Source organism: Octopus bimaculoides, chromosome 20, assembly GCF_001194135.2.
Source record: "Octopus bimaculoides isolate UCB-OBI-ISO-001 chromosome 20, ASM119413v2, whole genome shotgun sequence".
NCBI lineage: Eukaryota > Metazoa > Mollusca > Cephalopoda > Octopoda > Octopodidae > Octopus > Octopus bimaculoides.
The window spans coordinates 29,937,883-29,944,435 of record NC_069000.1 but is presented as its reverse complement, the minus strand read 5'-3'; the positions used below and the strand labels follow the sequence as shown (position 1 = coordinate 29,944,435).

General features: G+C 37.1%; 1 protein-coding gene across 4 annotated transcripts in view; it reads left to right on the top strand.

The window, feature by feature from the left end:
- Nucleotides 1-6,553, top strand: part of LOC106874278 (uncharacterized) — a 162,890-nt gene that overhangs the window by 68,942 nt on the left and 87,395 nt on the right. The window lies entirely within an intron of this gene.

Genomic DNA, 6,553 nt, shown 5'->3' with positions numbered 1-6,553 from the left:
CACATACAACATACATGCACACACACACACACACACACATACACACACACACACACACACACACACACACACATTTTGTTTTTATGTTCAATTATAAAAACAATTTTATATTAATTTGATAGATTACTCCATGCTTTTGCAGAATACAAATTTATTATTCTTATACAAGAACATTGTTGACAGTGACTTCAATGTTTTGGCCAGCTAAGCCATATATATATGTGTGTGTGTGTGTGTGTGTGTGTGTGTGTGTGTGTGTGTGTGTGTGTGATTAGAAACCACAACACCAGGAGTGTGTAGAGATGTGAAGCATGATGCATATAAGGTACCTCATCTAGTCCTCTCATTTCTCTGTCAGTTATCTTTAGAAACTTTCAGCTTCTTAGTGTATCTTACTCACACCACTTCATACCATTTCCTAATTATATTCTCATTTGCACTCATGTACTCACAATATACATACACTGATACACTCATGTATTTTCATATACACTTACACATGCATGGCTCTTTATATAGCCACGATCACATACACACTCACACACACACACATCCACACATCATCATCATTATCGCCATTGTTGTAATGCAATTTTCTTTTATGCATACATACACAAACATACACATAGACATTCACATACACACATGTACATCCTGCTGTGTCCAGTCTTCATAACTTTTCACTCCTCTCCATTAACCAGGAATAGTTTATATTGGCCATTAGTTGTATATCAAGGATGTCTAAGGACGTATGTACTGTAAGACTATATCTGTGAGTGTGCAAAAATCATTTTACATATGTGCGCATTATTTAAACTGGCACTCCATCAGGTATCGCAATGAGGATTTCAGTTGATCCAATAAACAGAACAGCCTGCTTGCAAGATTAATGTGCAAATGGCTGAGCACTCCTCAGACATGCATACTTTTGACATAGTTCTCAGGGACATTTAACATGACATGGAATGTAGCAAGACTGGCTCTTTGAATTACAGATACAACTCATTTTTGACAGCTGAGTAGACTGGAGCAATGTGAAATAAAGCGTCTTGCTCAAGGACACACCATGCTGTTGGGAATCAAACTCATGACCATAGAATCATGAGCTGAATACCCTAACCATTAAGCTACGGCATTCATATTATTGTATGTATTTAAGGCAGATGCATGGGGCATCAAATGTATGAGTGCATACATATGCACACACACATGCTGGGAGTATATATATGGACCCTATCATCATAAAAAACACTCCCTGCACACACATTAAATCCATTACTACTGTGTTTTAAACGTTTTTTAATTGTATCTTACATTGTTATACACACACACACACACACACACACACACGCACGAGCACAGCACTTATAGGACATTAATTCTGTGTAACAATCTATATTAAGTACTTGGATTGATACGATCATGTAAAACACTTGAAGACAGTGTTTCAGGATGGCTGCTATCCAATGACTGATACAAATAAAAGACTATATGTAGCACACATTAAATACATTATAGAAGACCATAGACCCTGAAGTATGTAGGTATGTGAATATATGGTACCTCATCTGCTCCTCTCATTTGTCTGTCAGTTATCTTTTTTTCTTATTGGTTTGTTTAGTTATTTTGGAAATGTACTTGCATAGCAAGTGACCTGATCTGAGATCGTGTGCTGGAACGAAAACAATTGCAGCGTGGAAGGTGTTTATAAGCCATTTAGTAAACACTCAAAAACCGTTAGATTCACTTCAACATTTAAATTTAATTTGTGTCAAAATATTTTCGTTGCTTTGAGATCGCGACCTGTTCACTGACAAAATTCTGTGCTGCAAGTCTGACAGTCCACTCAATTCAGAAGTTTGCTTCACAACCACAAGGTGCTGGGTTTGATTCCACTGCATGTTCTTTGGGCAGGTATTTTCTAGTTCAGCCTGAGAGTGACCAAAGCTTTGTAAGTGGAATTTAGTAGACAGTAACAATGCAAAAGTTAACGCTGTATGTATGTGTATGAGTGTATGTATACATACACGCATATATATATATATATATATATATATATATATATATATATATATATATATATTGGTATTAGGGAACAAATGAAAAAAGACAACATAACCTAAAGAGGACTCTTTAGTCTTTCTGGGAAAAATCAGCCTCTATAATGTTGGTGAAATGATAAAATGTTCCCAGTGCACTCTGTAAGGTAGTTGGTGACAGAAGGGGTATGGTACAAAAACCAAGCCAAATAAGAACTTATTCAGTTCATAATGGCCCATCCAATGCATGTTAGCCTGAAGAAAACATGTAAAATGATGATGTACATGTGCATCTTTTTACCTATGCAATTAAGTGTATCAACAAAATAAGTTAGTGTATATTTAAAAAGTCTGTTATAACCATGTAGTTCTGAGTTTGATCCCACTGTGTAGTATCTGGGGCAAGTGTCTCCTAACAAAACTTTGGTTAGCTAATGCTGCCTTGCAAGTGAAATTTGGTAGATGGACACTGTCAGCCTATTCTACATGTATGTGTGTGTATATGTGTTTGCTTTGTATACTGGTAACAGGGGGAGAATGAGAGAGAGAGATGATATGTGGTTAGGTAAGCTGCGGGGAATGAACTTTTAGTCTTCATGTTATATTAGGTGTAAAAAAAATCAATAAATCCAAAATATACCCCAAACATTGAATCACTGGTCGTTTTATACACACAGTTATTTCACAGAATCTTTTTGTCTTACATGTAAATAGTCTAGTTATTAAGTTATGGAAACATATGAACAGCTGACATATTTATGAGTTGTTGCTTGTTTACCATCAGGCCAACCACAACCATCTTGTCTATTTGTTTATCTAGGACATTTTTTTCACTGCGTCCTTCCTCTTTTAAGTATGTGTGTAGCATGAGGGAGATTTGGTTGTGATTTTTAGAAGGTTTGAGTGATTATAGAGGTTCTTTCATTGGATCATGTAAGTGTAGGGTAGCTAGTGGGTGACTCACTTTGTAAATGTAGCTTATCTTAGAGTGATGCAGTCAACATGTTCTTTAAATTGGATGGGTAACCATAGTGATGGCATGTAGAAGGGATGCTTGTTTAAAAAAGTTTGTTGAGGAGAATAACGAGTGTGAGTGCAATTGAGGGGGTAGATAGGTATGATGGAAAACACTGATTTGCACCCTGTGTATGCACATATATATGTGCGTAGATGTGACATGTATGCACATATGTTGTCTGTACATAGTATAGTTTTGTGCAGGGGGAATACAATTTTGCATGTGTATAAAAAGTTAGCTGCGAATAACTATTTGCAGCAGTATGAAAGAGAAAGGGGTAGGGGTGCATACGAAAATAATGTTGGCAATTTCATATTTAGGATGTTGACAGTTGATGTTTGATTTTATATATATGTTGTTTGGATTCTGTCCAAAATTCTCAGACAAGAGTAGACAGCTGCACCAGATGTTCCAGGTTCCGTCACAGGTAATGGCAGGAGATATAGGGAGTGGAGTATGTAAAAACTGCTGAAATGATGCCCTTGGCTCACTATTGAATATATGTAGGTTTTTGTTATAAATACCACTTAGAGATGGAGATGGAGGGGCATGCCATTACCCCCACCACCATTATTATCACTGCAAGCTAATGGGAGAAGCCTCTCTACTGTTATTTGGCCTGCCAGAAATAGCAACCAAATCAACTTCAAATTGCACATTTTCTGTTTAGTAAAGGTAAGACAGTGTAGTCCTAGATATATGGATGGTCATGGGCGGAATGCTTCTGATCATAGATCTGCTCTATCATGCTTACCTAGTGCTAAACAGCATCATTACCATTAGTGACCATCACTACCACCACCACCAACATAACTCCTACCATCACCACCATTTCATTATCATAATCATTTTTGTGTCATTTGGTGTTGATTGGCCAATATTGGTTGGATTGAGGTGAGTGGACGAGTAGACTAAAAAGCAGTCATGAGTGTAAAGTGAATTTTACTCCTTGGCTGTTTACTAGGTTACTTGCTTTGAAATCATCATCCAAACATCCATGTGATATAATGGTTTCATACTTCTTTGTTCTGAGTTCAAATCCAGTCAAGTTAACTTCCAGCTTGTTGTCCCGTTTTGTTGGTAGAATAGGGTCTCTCAACCATAACTCTTACCACCTTCACAACTATCTTTACTTCCACAAGGAGAGTTTTAATGTTATTGGATCATATCTGACTACCTTAAAAAAAAGTCTTATTGTATATTGTAGTTTAGCCCTTTGTGAAGACGTGCATTGTCCTTGAGCAAGACACTTTATTTCACATTGCTGCAGTCCACTCAGCTGGCAAAATGAGTTGTACCTATATTTCAAAGGGTCAACCCTGTCACATTCTGTGTCATGCTCAATCTCCCTGAGAACTATGTTAATGTTACGCATGTAGGAGTGGCTGTGTGGTAAGTAGCTTGCTTACAAACCACATGGTTCCAGGTTCAGTCCCAATGCGTGACACCTTGGGCAAGTGTCTTCTACTATAGCCTCAGGCCGACCAAAACCTTGTGAGTGGATTTGGTAGACGGAAGCTGAAAGAAGCCTGTCATATATATGTATATATATATATATATGTGTGTGTGTATATGTTTGTGGGTCTGTGTTTGTCCCTCCAACATTGCTGGTGTGTTTACGTCCCCGTAACTTAACGGTTCGGCTAAAGAGACCGATAGAATAAGTACTAGGCTCACAAAGAATAAGTCCTGGGGTCGATTAGCTCGACTAAAAGGTGGTGCTCCAGCATGGCCACAGTCAAATGACTGAAACAAGTAAAAGAGTAAAGAGAGTATGTCTGTAGAGTGCTTAGCCACTTGCACATTAATTTCACAAACAGGCTGTTCCATTGATTGAATCAACTGGAACCCTCGTTGTTGTAACCAATGGAATGTCAGTTGGTTAGTTTAACCCTTTAGCATTTAAACTGGCCATATCCAGCCAAACTTTTTCTATTTGTTTTATGTTCAAACTGACCAGATCCGGCCTCTCACACCTACCCTACAATGTCATTCTAAAAATAAACAATCACATCATTGAAATCTCAGAGCTATGAGATAATGCAAGATAAATTCAAAACAATGTGAGTAAATAAGCATTATATCTGACAGAGTAATCTGAATGCTAAAGGGTTGAAGAAGTTCAACAGGGTTGTCATGGTTGGAGCATCTTTGATCATTATACTGATCAGAGCTAACCCAGAGCAAAATACCATTGATATTGTTGTTGATGTTGTGATCTCTCCAGTAAAAACTTGTTGATTTGAGATTTGAAACTCATGGGGGAGAACTTAGCCATGAAGACAGTGCCTCCAGCAAGATTGGTAGAAAAATTTGCAGGTCATTTGGAATTTGATTCCGTATCAAAAATACTGCTCCAGTGAAGCCAACAACAATCATCATCTTGCTCCATTATTATTATTATTATTATAACTATTTATTATTATTACTATTATTATTATTATTATCATCATCATTATTATTAAGGCAGCAAGCTAGCAGAATCATTAGCTCACTGGACAAAAATGCATAGCAGCATTTCATCCATCCTTATGTTCTGAGTTCAAATTCCACCAAGGTCAGCTTTGCCTTTCATCCTTTCGGGGTCAATAAATTAAGTACCAGTGAAACACTGGATCTATGTAATCAACTAATTCTTTTCCCTGAAATTTCAGGGAAAGGAACTAGAAAGGATTATTATTATTATTATTATTATTATTAAGGTGGTGAGCTGACAGAATTATAAGCGTGTCAAACAAAATGCTTAGTGACATTTTGTCTGTCTTCACATTCTAAGTTCAAATTCCATCAAGGCCAACTTTGCCTTTCATCCTTTTGGGGTCAGTAAAATAAGTACCAGCTTCAGTTGATGTAATCAACTTAACACCTTCCCCAAAATTGCTGGCCTTGTGCCAAAATTTGAAACCATTATTGTTGTTATTCTTATCATTATTATTTCTCTTTATCGCAGTTTTTGTTGGAGCTCTTGGAGTCTTGCATGTATAGCAGACTTGCTATACATGCAAACCTACAGTACCAAGCTATCCATTCTTTTCAGCTATCTAATACTTTCCTGATTATTCTGGCCATGCCAAGGAGGCAAACCTTTTGTAACAGTTCTACTGGGCACTCAATTCCAATTTCCTTTATATTCCCCTTGATGCCTTCTGATACTGTTCCCAAGGACCCAACAATAATTCACCTCCTATTATTATTGTTCGTGGTGGTAGTAGTATAGTTGGAGTAGTAGTAGCTGCAGCAGCAGTAGTACTACCTACTATTACCAGTGTATTCATCTCATCATCATCATTTAATATCCATACTCCATGCTGGCATGGGTTGTATGCTTTGACAGGGTGGATTCAAAATATCAAATCCTTGTTACCTAAACTAATACTTTAACCAAGATCCATCATTGAACTTAATATGCCTTTAAGTTAGAGTTTTACATCACCTGTGTAAGTGTGTGTGTGTGTGTGTGTGTGTGTGTGTGTGTGTGTATATATATATATATATA